Genomic DNA, 17971 nt, shown 5'->3' with positions numbered 1-17971 from the left:
CTTACGATTACGATCTGTTTGAGCCTAGGATTGAAAGAAATATATTTTTTGATATGGAAACAAGCATCTTATACTTTCGGACTACTAAATAATAGATATTTCTCATATTTCTCAACATAATTCTCTCACGAGTTTTTATTAATTTTATTGTACTAATTGTCACGCCTGAAATGAGCACGATAAAATCTTCAATTTTTCATACTCATTAGCACGTAAGCAATCCACGCTTTATATTTCTTTATTTTATGTGAAATTAAGAAACAAATGTCGCGCTGTTTCATATGCATGCATTATAGTACATACAATAATCTATTCATCTTGTTAACGCGCTTTTATGTGTATGTACATCTCGGGGAAAAAGTCGCGCGACATCTAGAACTCGTCCGTCTTGCACGGTCCGTAACTACTGCGAGGTCGACGTACGTAACTACTCGTTAATTGCCATAACTACTGCAAAGGACTGTACTGCGACTTTATCTACCTGTCGTTCAGTAATTATAAAATTTGCAAGCATCTATCTTGACATCGTTTTGCACATACACACACATATGTACACGTCGTATTTATATTTTATTGGGACACACACATTGCCTTACCAATGCAATGTTACTGACTCAGTAGCGTTACGCGATATCGCATAATTTAATTAAAAACACATTGTGTAAATGAATATTTTTTGATTATGAAAACTGAAATCGATATACATAAACTTAAATGAATATTCAGAAAAGCATGCGATTTGGGTTCTTAATCAAATAACTTTTAATAAATCAGCTGTCTGGATTGCTCACAAAACGGACGACATATATATTGTCCGTATAATTGTTTCACGGCTTTTTATTATTGTATTTGGGTATTTTGCATGTCACCGTTACATTTCTATGGATATTAGTAAAGCGATATATATATTAGCGGTCACATATAACATAAATAATATACGTAGCTGTACTAATGTCCATAGACCATAGACATGTGACGGTGATGTACTAAATACCCAGAATAAAAAGCTGTAAAACGTAGAAGCTATCCGCTCGTTTTTCTTTTTATATTATTAACGAATAATTCAAAGTAAATAGCAAAAAAACTCTCTCGGAGTTATCAAAATAACATCGAACGAGTTTGAAATAAAATAAGATATACGAGTACAGTTGTTTTATTAGCTAAGTTAACTACGTCTAGTCTTGCCTATGTAGGTCATATCTACTTGGCTGACATTCTGTACATTCCGATATATTCTAGAAATAAACAACAAATACCGAACGGTCAGAATTGATAAATCGGTTTTTATGTTGTATTATCAACTTGAAGTTTCAAGAATAAAACCTGGATAATCACGTTGTATTTCGAGTTATAGAGAGATTAAAATAGTCTCTTTGCAACTTTGTGCGTCACAATTGATAAAAAAGTGATAATCACTTTGGAATATTGGACTTAAAATTGTAGAGTTAAGAATATCTATATAATGAAAGACGGAATGTACATTTCATTAGTCATTTTTTTGAATCGGTCCGAATCAAATATTGTCGACGGTTGAAATTTAAACCTCAAAACATTGCGATAAAAAGTAGTAGACATCATATCATAATTCTGCAATCACGATATTTTGTCTCTGAAGACACGTACTTCGGAGGATTATCTAAATAAGTGATTCAAACAGGATCATGCGATTCCTCACTAAGACACATTCATCTTTCGGATATACCGATAATTTTATCAGCACGGCAGTGTAAAACGGGCTTTATTCGGCATCGCGAATACTCGTGTCGCGACAGAAAAAGAGAGAGAGAGAGAGAGAAAGAGATAGAGAGAGAGAGAGGGGGGGCGGACAAAGAAAAAGAGAGAGGGACAAGACCGTCAATGACACTGACGAAGAAGGAGAATGATAGAGTACTGGGGAAAGGGAATTGCGCGGTGCCAGGTCGCGAGAGGGGTGGAAGCCGTGGACCAGCGCGGCACGGGAGGGGGGCGGAAAACGCGTAAACAGAGAGTCAACATGTAAACAGGCCACTCGCGAGACAAACAACGTGGGGGCCGCGGGCTGTTCGCCGCCGAACGAACGAGGCAGGCAGGCAGGCAGGCAGGAGGCAGGAGTCAGACGGCCAGGCAGACACACAGTCAAGCGGGCTCGTGTACGTTCACTCCGTCCGTCCGTCCGTCGTCGCTGCGCGCTCCGTATTTTCCGTGCGCGTCCGTCCGCTCCGACCGATTCGGAAAGGAGTAATAACGCGTCGCGCGTCTCATCGGCTCCGCGTGTTCCCGACTTATCAAATCGCGCGCGCCGCGCTGCTACGAGCGGCGAGCCGCCGGACGATCGCGGATCGTACCTGCTGCGCCGGATCCTTCGAGCTGCTGCGGCCTCCTCTGCGGCGGCGGCGGTTCGATTCGAAAACCCGCCGAAATTCGGAAGCGAGAGAGAGAGAGAGAGAGAGAGAGAGAGAGAGAGAGAGAGAGAGAGAGAGAGAGAGAGATCTCGCGGCCGTTCGGCGCGGCACGACGGATTCGCTTCGGCCGGTTTCGCCAGTGTCAAGAGAGAGAAAAAGAGAGGGAAAAATGAGCGATGGGAGAGAGAGAAGTGGAGAGGAAGAGGAACAGTGCTTTTGTTGATAAAACATACCGCGCTGTACAACACACGTGAATTTTTGCTGCGGCGCGGGCGCAACGATGAAAACGTCAACCGCGCGCGTCTCTCGACGTGTCGAGACGATTAATTCGTCGAATCGTTAATTGGATTGTGTGCGTGAGTTAATGACTCGTTTGCCTAATTAATTATCCCGTGCGTCGATGATCGTCGTGAGTGTCGGTGCAATGATAAACTTTGTGACAGTGCAATCTATGGATGAGGATATAAGGAAAGCATAGGCAATTGGATATCGCCTAACCTAAATGGGTGACAGTTTTTCTAGTCAGAAGAAAATTACACGATGACACTTTACATCGGAGCACGATGAGTTATGATAATGGAGTGATTGCCGCGGCCAGTTCAAAAGCAGCACGTCCGTCATTTCTTCTCGACATACATTCATCAGTTCCTGTTTAACTCGCGCTTTACTCGTATTATAATTTGCATTTACCGACAATCTTTTTACACTTGGATAATTCTTTTTTACGCTAATTTTAAATAATAAGAAACGCAAAATCACAATCATTGATGCCAACTGACGTAAATTATAAAAATTCGAGGAAATATTTGGGCTGTTGAGTGTATATAATTTTTCGATGCAAAAAAAAAATACAGCAGGCATTAATTTTTGTGCAATATTTTGTAATATCAAGTTGTTGAACAACGACAGTCGCAGCGTGTTAACAAAGTGCAATATATAATGTACGACGTGCAAAAGAGGAGGATTCGTTAACGAGCAATAGACGAATTTGTAATTATTTAGCGCGTCAGAGTGACACGGTGCGTTACGCGTCGTTTGTGATTGCGGAAAAAGAGTGAGTATTGCATAAAGTGAGGAGGAATACGCATTTCCGGGTAAAATAATCACACGTTTCGCACGTTTCAGGCAAATCGGTAAGTGTATTTTACATGAATTATCATTTCGTTGCGATTGGTTACAACTCAAGCGTCATTATTCGAAACACCTAAGACAAACGACAAAATACTATATTAACTCTGACACAATCACTATTTAGCAGCATAAATACGCAAATTATACCATATATAGGAATAATCTGTTTTGATCTGAGAGGGCCGATATCACAGTCTTTCTAGGGGGACAGTTAGAAAGAGATGCAGAGTGAGTTTAATCGGAGGATCACGTTAATCGGAGACTGTGATATCGGCCCTCAGTCTCGCTGTCTTTTCGAATTGAGAGAGTTTTAATGTCGGCCGACCGGATGCTAACTATTGTTGATGCTAAAGGCGATTTCTCTGGTTACGTACGTGTTATCGAATAGCCTGCCAATGTAGTCGGTGCCAAAAGGTTACGATCAGCGTGCATGTTTTGATCGATTGATTTTGACGAGCATGTTGCCACGAGGCCTACATTCGCTTTGACAAAAATTTTATAAATATCGTTTTATTTAAAATCATGATTGTTAAATATTAGTAAAATATTCAAGACAGCATATAATATTAGCTGTTAAAATAGACACCTCTTCAGTCAATTATGTTTAGAGAAAGAAAATGTAAAAATATTATTTATCACGCTACTTTTTTCTATAAGTAATCGTCAATACTGTGATTTATATTCTTCTTGTGTACTGTACCGAACGCTACAATGTAATTTAACGTCCTCTCGTGGAGCGAGATAATTGATAAGTTATCTAAAGCAGTTCACGGTGTAACCGCCGCGAGTTAGCAAAACGTGCTTATTTGCTTCCGGTTTAAATGTCAATAAAACATATAAAGGCCATGGATTACGCGAGAACCTTGCTCTTTTGCGTCAAGTGCATCACACGGTGAAACGTAATCGCGCGGCGCCGAAATTCGCGATACGTGTGGAACACACAATGTTATAACACGGCCATTCGCAATTTCGTAACCGTGAACTCGATCAGCGTGACACGAAGAAATCAGAATGTGATAATAATGTTTCCTTAGGAGCGCGACGATTGTCCCCGGCGATCGACGTGCGTCGTCGAGAAAATGGAAATCGCTGTTAGCGCGGCGAGTAACCTAACGGAGGAATTATCCGCGCGTATTGGCGGCCGCTCGCGTGAATCATTATCTTCTTGCGGCAAACCGTGTGTGAGCAATCGTTACTTGCGGCTTTTATTAAGATTTATGAGACGCTATATACGCACACGTTCTCTAATTGCTCGCTCGCGCGATCGAGCGCCTCCTTTTAAGAAAACTCTGCTCTCGGCACGTCCATTATCCGCTCATTATCACGACTACGTTGCGCTCATAAATCGTCGAGCCTACAAACACCTTTCCGGGTATTCCAAATTTAAGAGCGGCCAATTAATTATCCCCGCGAGAGACATCCTCTGACCATCGCCTGTCCGCCTGCCAATTCGAAACCCGTCCGATTCGTGCGAATCTACCGCGTCGCGCGCGTTGCACCGTCTATATAAACCGGAGCGCGGGAAGAAAGTGTCGAATGGAGCAGAAACATTATTCCCAGATAAGAATATCTGACTAATGCAAGCCAGCTACTTGTTTCTTAGGAACAATTGCTGTTTCCAGCAACGGGAGCTTGATGATACGACAGCTCGTTTTTTTTTTTAGAACTCGGGCGAATTAATATGAATTGAATTCTCTCATCTGACCCTTAATAATATAAAACAGTCTCGAAAAAGCACGTCAGATTGCATGGCACTGAATCTTGTAATTATTTATTTATTTACCCGAGTTGTTATAATTGCAAAATCTGTTTCGAGTTGCTCTTAAGATTTCAATATTTAAAAATAAATTCGCGTATTTATATTATGATGAGATTTGACAAAAACATTCTCTTCTGAACTAACATATAATCAATATATTCAATATTATTGTAGTATTTTTCTGGACTAATAATTGTGTCGAGTAAATTATTACGTAAGCAGCTGTTTACTGTGCATGGTACCTTTAATCCGTTCCATATTCTCGCGCCGTTTACGGAATCTGGAGTGCAGCAACACGTGGAATATATGTGCGTATACGCACGTGCACGATGTATGACAGTTTAATCAATTGGAGTTCGATGGACGTGTCGTGCGTTCGATTCGAGCGTATTAGAAGAAATACGTTTAATTGGTCGGTTCGGAACGAACGTTCGGATCTCCTTTAAAAGCCTTCAACCACTCTTTCTTTGCCTTCTACAAGAAAATATACGTTAATACACCGGGTCAAAGGTTGAATGCGCGATTGTGAAATCTATATGCACTGAGCAAAGGAATTCTTACATAGAAATTATTGCGTAAGATTAATTGAGCCTAATCTTAGTTGTGACAGCAAAAATCGATTATATAATTAGATAATCCGCAATAATTATAGCTTGACGTGGTCAAGCGGTTAATTTCGAGTAGAACAAAGTGATTTCAAATAGATTTTGCAATGAATAAATTGTTCTCCCCCGGCATTTTCTCTAGGCTAAAATAATTTCTCGCAACAGATCTTTAGATTTTTAATACTTATAATAAAATAAGTAAATGGTAAAATTGGCGTAAATAAATTACAATAGTGTGTCGATTAAAATTATTTTAATTCGAATACGATAACGCGTGAAGAAAAACTGTTAAATTCGAGGAAAACTAAGGAAAAATTGAAAGAACTAGAATACTGTACAGACAAGCGTCATTATACAATAGATTTATACAGCAGAAAAATATACGTGTCGAATATATGCAACGCTTATTGTAATATTAAAAGATTCGAAAACTCGCGCACAATTACCCCTCTTCACGTTATATTGATGTTTAATAAACTATTGCGGGACTGTTTAATAACGTTTTAACTATCGATCCCGCCGCGTCAGCCGGATCGATCACCGGGCGAGGAGTTTGATTCAAGCGCGCAATGGGAGAAAACGTTTAATTGGATCGGTCGTCGATTTGATCTCGTTGATCGAATCTGAACAGTTTAACGATTCGTGCCAGACGATTAATCGGCGAAATTCGTGCCTGCAGTCTTGTCTGGAAACGCGGAGCCCCGCAAATTGTCCGTAATTATTTATTGTACCAACGTCCATACACAGGGTCAAACATTCAAACGTCAAATTAAAACTGTTACTTCTCAATCGTGATCAATCTTTGTGAAAGACAGTTATTGTTCGTTTGGGGAATGATTCAAACGGATTAACACATTAGCGTTAAATAATAAATATTCGGAAAATAGAGGCAAAGTATCCATCTTCGGGATATAATTGTCATCACGTTTGTGATTAATGCAATTATCTAACGCGATTAAACGAATTTTTTGTCTTGCTGCTTCTCTATTTCAATTGCTGAAACGTATCGATACAAACTGAACACTTGTTCCTACGGTAATTTTTCTAATTTTTCTAAATTTGCTTATATTTGAGAAATTAAAAAAGAGCAATTTTTACGTTTAATTTATCATTAGGGATTATTAAAACTTCATATTAGTTCGCTGCTAGCCGTGTAAAATTTATTGCATCGTGTAATAACGCGCGTAAAGTCGAAATTGTCATGAAGATATTATAGATGATAAGCATTAGAACTATAACCGCCCGATAATAATTTTCAAATAAACATACACGTAGCATGTATAAAGTGTTCGCGCGCACGATTCCCCCGTGTTAACAGAACCAAGATTACTTAAAGTAGGTTTCCATTAGTTGCTCCAAGTTACGATCGTTTTATAGCTGAAGATAAGAAGTTAATCTTATTTTGTTTATAGCCACGTGTCATGTAATTTTACGGCGGAGTTCGTATTACCTTAGAATAACACGTCTTGTCTTGGAATAAAATAACGTGGAATTTTCTGACGATGATTATGAAAATTAAATTAAGCACAATAAAATGCGTGTGTTGTAATATGAATAAAAGTACAATAGATTCTCCTATCTCAAGTGAACGATTGCGCGCGGAAATAATATTTCCAACGCGTTCCAGCGCTCGTATATGAATTGGAGCGGGTTTTCCCGCTTTTACAACCTTGCATTGTCGTGATATCTCGTATACACATACGTTGTTCAGTCCGTACTTTCAGACCTTCGCGGGGAGTAGGATGCATTAAAAAGTGCTTGCGAGCAGCAACGAGTAAACAGATGGTTATTTATAGCCAAGCTGTGCGTCAACTAGTAAGGTGAAGCGAATAACGGGGAAAACCGCGAGACTGCGCCGCGCATTCAAAACTCTGTCACGGAGTTGAGGAATTGCCGTCGTTTCTCGCAATTATTTCTCGAATTAGCTGGATTGCGGAATGATTGGGCCCATTCGCATGCAAAATAAAATTGCCTCCATCATGTACACACGGAGCATAGTGTATTTCGTATGCGTTCATCTCGCCGCGGTTCCCGTTAAACTTCATTACTTTCTTACCTCGATAAGTATCAAGCATTAGCTCACAATACATGAAATGTAGGAATTTGTTTCCTGTTGGAATTATGTTGCACCGTTCACCGGGGAGACGTGGGGGGATCTACGTCTTGCTCTTCACGTATAATCGATGCATTAAAGCAAATTGTTTTACCGCAACATTAGATTCGTAACTTTGTCGTGGAATTTCAAAAATCGTGCGCAATCTATGGAATTAAAGATTCTTTTTACTCTTGGATTCTTTAACTTATAGACATTCTTCAGTTACGCTTTTATAACTAATTAAATTTTTATTTGCTTTTTACCGTACATTTTTTAATTTACTGAAAGAAATTAAAAAATGTTTAATAAATGTCAAATAAATTAAATTATCTTGTAATATTTCGTCATCCACTGACGCGCTTTGTTAACGAATTACTGTGATAGCGATGCAAGTATGCTCTAATCTTGAAATTTTTAAATTATCTCTTTGCAAGAACAGCTTATGTAATTATAATGACATAAAAAATCATATTCTGATTAGAAGATTTTGAATAAACCGTTGCAAATATATAAAGGAAGAAAATTTTTAATACCTAAGAAAATGATATAATATCTAATAATTGACATTAATACAACAATATCATTTTCTTGTAATATTTAACAAATTATAAGCTGCTTAAGGAAATAGTGGTAATCATTTATAATGAACTATCGTCTACGGCCAATATCGCACGCGCCAACAAAAATATATTGTAAAATCATACGTAATACTGTACACTCACAATGCCTCTACGCAAAAGCACTATAAACGGAAAATAGCTGTATACAATGAAGGTAATAAAGTTATAAGGATAAATCTAAACGCGCAAATAGGAATGAAAGATGACATGAAGATATTCGAGTATAAACCATTGACGCACATATAACACATTATAATCGCTGAACGACCGCAAAAACTTTCTTCAATGCTGCAATTGCCACAACATGTCGGCATTTTGCATTGCAATACTGCGTCAGCTGCAAATGCATTTACCAGTGTAACAAATTTGCTAAATTACCATCTTGAATTGTTTGTCGAGGATGGAGGTATGTACGTTGCTGTTAGCTACCGTATAACGTTCTTCGCTACTGATAATGACAGTAATAAAGTTTAAAAACGTCGATGGACACATTAGACTTACGCTTTCGTGCATCTATCCTTATTCTGAAGTTTTCTGCGTGTAATTATCTGACAAGTTGCAGTTTCAATCAAGTTAAAAACATTTTTTTTATTTGCCAGACGAAATATTAATATATATTTCTGCCTAATATATCCGTTGTAATATATTTGTTATTAATTATTCGTGATATACTGCGTTAAAAATAACAAGACATTAGATATGATATTTTGCGTCTTTATATGATTGATTCTTTATTTTGTATCTGTTCTGACGCAAATGAATTTTATTAAACATTTCACATATATATATTCCTACATAATTTTATCGTTCAAGTATAATCTCTATTGAAAAGCTCGCGGAAAAACGCGTGGAGAAAGGTTAATACCGCGTGAAACCTCAATATGTCCTGTTTAACGGACAACTTCTATGTCGCGCGCGTCAAGAGAGACACGTTTATGCAAATTCGACGGGAGGTATTGTCACTCGGTGAGGAGCAAAAAAAAATGCACGCATCAGGCGAACAAAAGCTCGTTACAGCGACAACGACGCAAACAGCATCGTGCAAACAACTGATACAGGCGGAATGAAGAGAGACGGTCGTTTAAAGATTTCATTGAACTGCCACGATAATGGACTGCTGCCGCATACACACATAAGCCCCGCGGCGCGGCGGCGCGCTATGCCACGCCACGCCACGCCACGCCACTCCACGCCATGCCATATGCGGTTCGTATTATCAAAAGAAACTATTGTCGGGCTGTTGTTAACAACGCGTTGTTATTAAAGCGTGTCCCTGCGACAGCGCGCGCGCGGATACTTCGCGCCGCGTGTCGATTGTGCCGGGAAATCGCGCGCGCACGGGGATTCAGGCGCGTTCCTCTCTTTCGCGCCACGGTTCGCGTTTTCCGCGGTTGACCTTGACTTGAACTTGACTCTCAGCTGGCGCGGCGGTCCGGCCGCGCGCGAGAATCAGCTGTGCAAAGCTTGTGCGCGAATGGCACCTGCGGCTAGCCGCGATCTCTCTCTCTCGCCTCTCACGAAGGCCGCGCGAAAAATCGTATTTTGGCCGCGTTCGATCGCCGTGTACGGCGTGGTACGCGCGCGAATCCGTGAATGTGTTTCGCGATCGTGGGATTAGCGCAGCTGTCGCCGCGCTTCGCGATGCGGCTAGGCTATTTTTGCGCTAACTAGTTTAGATTAGAAGTTTAACGTTTGATAGTCGAGAATTCCGATAGATTGCTAAATTTTTAAAGGACTATTTTGAGAGGCTGATTGACCTGAATGGACCTAAGTAAAATGCTACTTGTAAACGTTCGTATTAGATCTATAATTGTTTCGATGTTACTATTATGGAGATTAATTAATTTCGCTCGGATTATTATAACGAAGAAAAGATTTTGCTGATCCTTATCTTTTACTGCTTCTTTATATTTCATGAAAACGCATTTGAATATAAAAATGTCAAATAAAAATGTTTTGGATTTTGCTGTTATATTTTTATTTTTATATATTTTACATTTAAAATTAGCAAAATTTATAATTTTTTTTCTCCATGCTGTTTTATATCATGTATTTTTCTCAATTTGCAATTTTTTTTAATTTGCCTCTTTAAATTTATTTTTCGAATGTTTTATCTTTTAAATACGCTTTCACCGTGATGCACTGCCATTCAATTAATTTAATTTTTATCCTTATTTTTGCCTTCACGATGATAAAGCGTGAATACCCGATTGTTTCATTTATTACTTGCGAGAGATGCGTTTCTTAAGCGTAACGGCGTAAACATTCGATACGTGATATTTCTCGTTAAGGTCGTTAAAAGATACTTTCCTAAAAATTTAAATACACGATTTCTGTCCTACATTTCACGTTTTGTTTTTTAATAATTAAAAATTGCCTTGATTCACAGTTGTAAATTAACGTTGAAGTTTATATCTTGTAAGCATCACGCAAGTATCTATATGCTATACGAGTAATTAAACGGTCGCTGCTTTCAACAAAGCGGTAATATCAAAATTATTTATTGGCGACACTATCTATTACGTATATATCGACAAATCATGCCATGTCGCGCGTGTCTCACATGCCTCGTAGTCGTAATTATCATCGCTTTTCTATAAATAAAATCATGCTGCCTGATAAAATCCGCGGCCAGTCATTTGAAGCGCGAGATTTACAGAGTCGCGTTCGTATAAATAGCCGGCAATCGCGCCTCGGTGCGATGTCGAGCCCCGCGTGGAGTTCGCACGCATTTCTAAACGCTTCCTTTCTTTTTTGTTTTCAATGGAGATTAATCGTTTGTGTTCCTGCATCGTTTCGACTCGCAAACAAAGCAGGCACGCTATTCAAACTTCGAGTGGAACGACTTTCGATTTGTGTCGTCTGTTCACGCTCCCAGCGCTCCCGCTCGACTCTCATTAATTCGTATTGCGTTGCAGTATAGCATTTTTTTTCACGGTATTTAGAGAGCAAGGAGTTAGGAATAAATCCCACGGTGCGATGTTCCTTGATGCGAATGACGTATAGGCAAGAGATGTTTTATACATCTTACGAACGATTTTAGAAATCAGCTAAGTTTGTGAGTTAACTCTTCGCGTATATGCATAAATCAAAATGTATGAAATTACTCATTGATCGGTCTTATTGGTTCGTGAGTATCGAAAGGAAAATGTATCTTTATGCATATCTGAAATATATATCTCGTTTTGTGACTATATTCGTCCTAGACCGAAAGAAGAAAATTATATATTTATATTTGCAAAATGTTATATTTGTATATACATATACAGATATACCTGTATATCTATATATGTATATGAAAAACTGGCAAATAAAAATATATTTTACACTGCCTTTCTTCTGTTGCCTGAAATTTTATTTTATAATCAACCTTATTTTCTATGTTTTTTTTTGTTAAAAGTCATCTTTATATTAAATTACGTTTGTCTGAAAATCTCCTAAATCAAAAAAGGCGTGTATTAAAATATATAGAAAATAAATTATATACCTATACTAATTATCATACATATCTGATGTATGACAGTCGTAATTAATTATGCACCGTTGCGGCAAAATTTATATGAATTATATTTCAAACACATCTACATTTCTCGTGAGGAATAATATTACAATTTTTTTACGGCAAACAATATATTACAAAAAAATTGGAGTTCCTATAACAAGGAATACAAATGATCTAATTTTCAAATCTCCAGGGCTTCAGAAACTTTTTATTTTACATTTTTCACATTCTCATCATAGAAACTAATCTGGAGAGATGTAATAGATCAATGTTCGATATTCAAAGTTCGATGACCTGAGTATTGGTATTGGTATTACCTGTGGGAATACTAAACCAATCAATATAAGCTGAAAATAAAGTCATGGCGTCACAGAACGCTCTCCAAAGCTGCCCGTATTTTAAATGCTTTACGAAAAATATATGCTATAATTTATAATTTACCTTGAACCTTGTTCTAATTGATATTTTTTTTATTTGCATTTTGTTACAGTCAATTTTAAAATAATTTTAGAGAGAGAGAGAACTACTAAAAGATATTAAATATAATTTTATTTACAACTTGCAGTCGATTTATAATTTTTGCTTGTAAAATAATCGAAAATATCTTTAATTTTTAAATATTTGATGTTAATTTTTTTGTAAACAAGTTTTAAATAAAATTTTTATTAATTCAAACTGAACTTAACCGAGAAACGAAATGATATTTATTTACAACTTTGGATGTAAATCTGTGAAACGTCTTTATTTTTAGTAAGACATTTTCGTATAATTAAATCTTTTTGGAAAATTTAGGAAGAAATTGATTCTACATTTGTGACATTATTTCAAAAACATTTTTGAGTTTATCTGGGATTCTGTATATATTATGAAAATATTACTTTGATAGAATTGTGATTGAAGACTAATATCTTTTAAAGTAAATAAAAAAAAGCTAATTGCTCTAAATTATAGTCGAGAAAAAGATATTTATAATAGTATCATAAAATTATATCAAATGTGATTAAATGTGTTATACATTTCACGTGTTAATAACATTTTTATTTCAGAATAAAACTCGAATTTGAGGTAATAAATTATGTTTTCACATAATTGACATTTAGCGACATTATCAGCTTTGTTTATTTAATGCTTATTATCTCTGTATATGTCGTGGGTGAGAAGTTATCATGTAACTTTAATTGATTATTTTAATATATAATTTGATATTTCATTTTCATGCTTATTTATGGAGTTGTTAATTTTATTTAATACTCGTTCTTTCGCGAGGTCCTCGATAACAATATCAAGGAAAGTATTCCTCCCCCCTCCTCTCTCTTCCCACTTGAGGGAAACTCTTAACAATAGTTCCCGCAACATAAACCCGAACGAAGTAGCAGCTCGTGCGTGTTGCAGTCGATTTTCCGGGCTTACCACGTGTCACCAGCCGCGCCGCATTTTTCCCCAAGCTTTAAGGTAAACTCATTGTTTGCGCGAACGTGCGGGCGCGCGAGCGCGTGGATACACATTATAAATGCGCGTGTAAGGCTATCCCGCGGTGTCTCTATTCAAGAAGGTATTATGAAACTCCCTCGGAAAACGTACTCCGCTTTGTTTCACCTTTTATTTTGTTCTGCTTTAACCGGATGGGAGGAACGAAACCCGGGCACACGAATACGCACACCCACCACTCACTGCGCACACACGCACACACACACACACATACACACACACACACATACACACACACATACACACACACACACACACACACACACACATACGTACACTTGACGGCAAAAATGTCGAATCGTCGTCCCGCGTCACTTTCGCTTTCTTTTTGTCGCGCGCGGAGAGTTTGACGAGAGGCACTTTACGTTGGACAAAATTCCAGTTCCGGAGTAATTCTAGTGCACAGTTATAAACAGGGCTTTTCAATGTTGCAACACCGATCCTTCCGAACCTTAATCGTGTAGTACAAACGTCCATCCCCTTAAACGGTCCTTGAAACATTAAACTCTTTAGTACGTCATTACAAAGCATCGGAAAAAGTATCACATGTGAGTCTAAGAACCTTACGAAATAAATAAATTTTATATATGTCCAATGTGTATATATAAATATATATAAGTATTTCTCTGATATCTTAAAGCTGTCTTTAACTATGACATGCGAGATAAAAGATAGTAATAATTATAACTTTTCATGTACCTATACTTCAATATTCCTTTTTACAAGCGATAAAGTTTTGTCGCATAATAATATAATATCTATTTTAAACTCCGAACGCGGCTTGTGATACTTTTCCATGTGATCTTGCTTTATTGATAAGAATCTTTTTAATTATCAAGTTTCGCAGTGTTGCATTATGATTAAATATGTATACCTCGTTGCGTCAGCTTGCAGTATAAGTCTAATTAATCAGCAGAATATTATTTCGATTAGGCTTTTACAATTTTTTCATTATATGAGTCAGTATGATGTCCGTAATATCGCATGCACCTATATAGTATTCCAGGTGTAATCTATTTGTCATAATGACGTGCACTTAATTCAACTACAAGGATTTACCGTTGTGCAACATGTCCGTTACATATCTAAACAAGTTTAGACCGGGGATACCTTTCATTAAAAGACTTAAAACTTGGTCATTGGGGCAAACGACCTTTGAATTTGTATCTTTCGTACTTCTTGCACTATTCATTTTCTTCCGTGGAGCATGAGTAAGATTAATTTGCTTTTGTGTGTGTGTATGTGTGTATTATACAACGTGAAATTACCTCGTCTCCGCTTCAAGCAGGAAACATTGAACATTTGCTAGCTTGTCAGATATTGCATTAAATCTTCCTTGCAACACATTATATTATGGTATTAAAGAAATAAAAACATATTATAGTATTTATAAACCGAAAATCTTGTTTTAATGCTACCAGTGTGATTCATTCCGTATCGTCTCTTATTCATCTGCTTATATATTTATACATATAATATCAATAAGTTTATTTTTCGGCATCAAGGATGCTGGTGCGAGGATGTTTCGGAACAATGCAGAACGTACCCAAGCAGCATTTTGACGTCCGCCCGACGTTAAGATAAACACACTTAACGTTGGTATCCAACGTTTTTGCTACGTCGTTTCAACCCTCTTTTGCACTAATTTGGGGAATCAAATTTAGGTTGTACCAACGTTGGAATCCGACTTATATAAGTTAAATTGAGGTTACATTTTTTCCACCAGTTTTAACGTTGGTATGTAAACTTTGATTTTGTACACTCTGCTAGACCTGAGGTTATTTTTTCACAACGTACATTTTAGGTGTAGTTTTCGTGCTTCCATTCAAACCATATGACGGCATTGGTGTAATAAATGTATCATAATACGTACTTATCAATTTGGCACAAATAAAATGGCTTTATAGGAAAAATATAGTTTGCGCAGTCTTTGATACTATTGTAATTTTGCCATAAATACACGAACCCAGCACTGAAATTGTATAACAAAACCCACTTTATTGATAAATGTGGAAATGATAGGTCAAAATTAGACGAATCTTTTCTAAAATATTCCAATTTACTAAATATTCTAATAAATAACTAAATTTTTCAAAGTGTAGATTTTAATTTTTTTTCATCAAAATTACTTTTAAGATAAATATGTTGTCAAAACTTTAACAACAGATATTATATAAATGCTTTAAATTGTTAATAAAGTGCGTTAAAAAATTTAAATCTAAATATACTGGAAAATGGCGGATTATTTGCCTTCCTCTTTGAGGAATGAAAATGGCGAAGTCAGCGTTCCACACTATATCAAACTTTACGTAGTAAAAGGTGCGATAAATTCTACTAAAATTTGTCTTTTCGTATAAAATAATTAACTTTTTCCGACTTTTCCAAACTAAGTAGTATACCACTGTAGGCAAAATTGTACCTATATTGACTAAAAGTCTTAACAAGGTCGCCAAACTGACTTAACATGTCGATAAAGTATTAATTAGTTGAAAATTCTATACTAGATTTTCGAATGAGTCGTATATCTTAACCAAATCCGACCTATGCAATACCATCTATATGGTGATCTAGAGCATGGTTATGGCAGCCGTGCAGCCGAGCGAACGCGCTCTCGAGCTGTGAACCGCGCGGCGCGCGCGCGTTGTTTCCCGACGACGCGACGATAACCGCGTGAGATGAAATGGACCGGTTCGGCCGTGGATCGTCAACATTCGTCGCATAGTCCTCATAGCTCACGCACGACGCCGCGAATTGCCGTCGACGATGCCCGCTTGACGCAGCAGTAATCTGCTCTACATTTTTTTAGGCAGAATTTGTTACCATTTCTCGCGATTTCTTAACGTCAGTCAGAAATGACCACAGGCGACGTTTCACAACGTTAGCGTTTTACAACGTTTGATAACAAAACGTTGGTTTACGTTGGGAATTACGTATTGAAGTCGCTCGAAAAGTGTAGTGCAGAGTATAACGTCAGGCGAACGTTAAATATCTTAACGTCGGGTAATAGGACTTAAACTGTTTCGAATTTGACGTTGGGAAAGTGATAAAAAAGCACGTCGTAATTTTAACGTTTAGACAACGTCCAAAAAACGTTAGTAATTATAAGTTACATTTTATAACTTTCTTGAACCGCTTACAACGTTGTGATTAGTAGAAAAGTAGTCCTTAGTCGGAAAGTTAACCGAAAAAATGCTGCTTGGGTAGTTTAATTCGATTTTCTTTGATTTTCTGCGTCAGAACCGGCTCAACCGGTGTTTCTTTCAGCGGGTTTAAGGAACACTCCGCGTCATCATCGGTGACGTGTGCGTACCCACGCACACGTTCGCATTATTTTCGAGCGTGCTCGTTCAATTGCGCTCAAGTCCGACTATAGCGACCGGCAATTTCAAACGAATAACTGCGTCCTGACATGCTTCAGGTTGAGTGTACTTAACGCGCGCGCGCACGCAGCGTGAAAATATCGTAAAACTATAATACGCGCACCGAAATACTGGTTCGGAAATCACGTGCGTGTGTTCACGCGCACGCACGTGGGCACGTTTCTATGCGAGACTAAGCGTTGCGTTCCTGCGCTACGTCATCTCACCGTGCGCGCCGATACATTCACTCGCACGCACGGAAACAAACGTATACGTGCGTTACGTATGCGTACGCGTTCAGTTCACCACGCAATTTCTCTTAGGATCTTTTTGTTCCGGTACACTTTCGACGCCTGCAAATTCATGTGCGTAGCGTACGTATAATACCTTACACTGGCAAAGATTTATGCTTATGAAATAACACGCATGGATTTATACATGCAAATTATGCGGACGCATAAATCCACCGTTTATCGTCGCCGATCGGAAAGGTTTAATATAAGTGTGTCGTGTTTAAAGATGTACGATCTGTGTGTGCCTTTGTTTTATATTTATATAAAATAATTAGATGTTTTTTGTAATGGCTTGTCACATAAGTGAAGAACAAGTAAAAAAAATAGTGCAAATTAGAAATTTGCACTTAGCTTCTTCATAGAGGAAGTGATGTCTTAAGATCACGGTCTTATACATATACAGGTCTCTCAACTCTAATGTGTGTATGTGCCAAATTTACCGAAATTTCTATAACTCCAGAACTAATTAACCAAATCTTAACGAATTTACTTGTTTTTTAAAAGTAGTTGCACAACAATTATTTTTCAAAGTATATTAAACGTGAACAAAGCATTTCAAATTTCTTGAAGAACTGCAGAATGAATATATATCTTTTACTTTGATAGCGATGCGCATCTAGTAATCTCTGAGAGTCTTAAATAAAATATTTTTACTAAAACATATAACAGAAATGAAAAACGAAAGTTAACTCAAAGTTATCTGTAAAAGTGTAAATAATTTGAAATTAAAGTTGCACT

At 37.5% G+C, this 17971-nt stretch overlaps 1 protein-coding gene across 16 annotated transcripts in view; it reads left to right on the top strand.

The window, feature by feature from the left end:
• The window catches only part of Foxp (forkhead box transcription factor P), a 311646-nt gene that overhangs the window by 42108 nt on the left and 251567 nt on the right, over positions 1–17971 (top strand). For 2 of the 16 annotated variants that reach the window (XM_077419201.1, XM_077419196.1), the window contains exon 1: positions 2042–3514. The exons of 12 other annotated variants lie outside the window; for them this stretch is intronic. The gene's annotated coding sequence lies outside the window, so the exon portion shown is untranslated. Of the gene's footprint in view, positions 1–2041; positions 3515–17971 lie in introns of those variants that run through there. 2 more of the 16 variants (XM_077419200.1, XM_077419197.1) reach the window with 2 other exon arrangements.

Source organism: Temnothorax americanus, unplaced genomic scaffold (assembly GCF_048541705.1).
Source record: "Temnothorax americanus isolate GAGA-0224 unplaced genomic scaffold, ASM4854170v1 Scaffold52, whole genome shotgun sequence".
NCBI lineage: Eukaryota > Metazoa > Arthropoda > Insecta > Hymenoptera > Formicidae > Temnothorax > Temnothorax americanus.
This window is presented reverse-complemented; position numbering and strand designations above follow the sequence as displayed.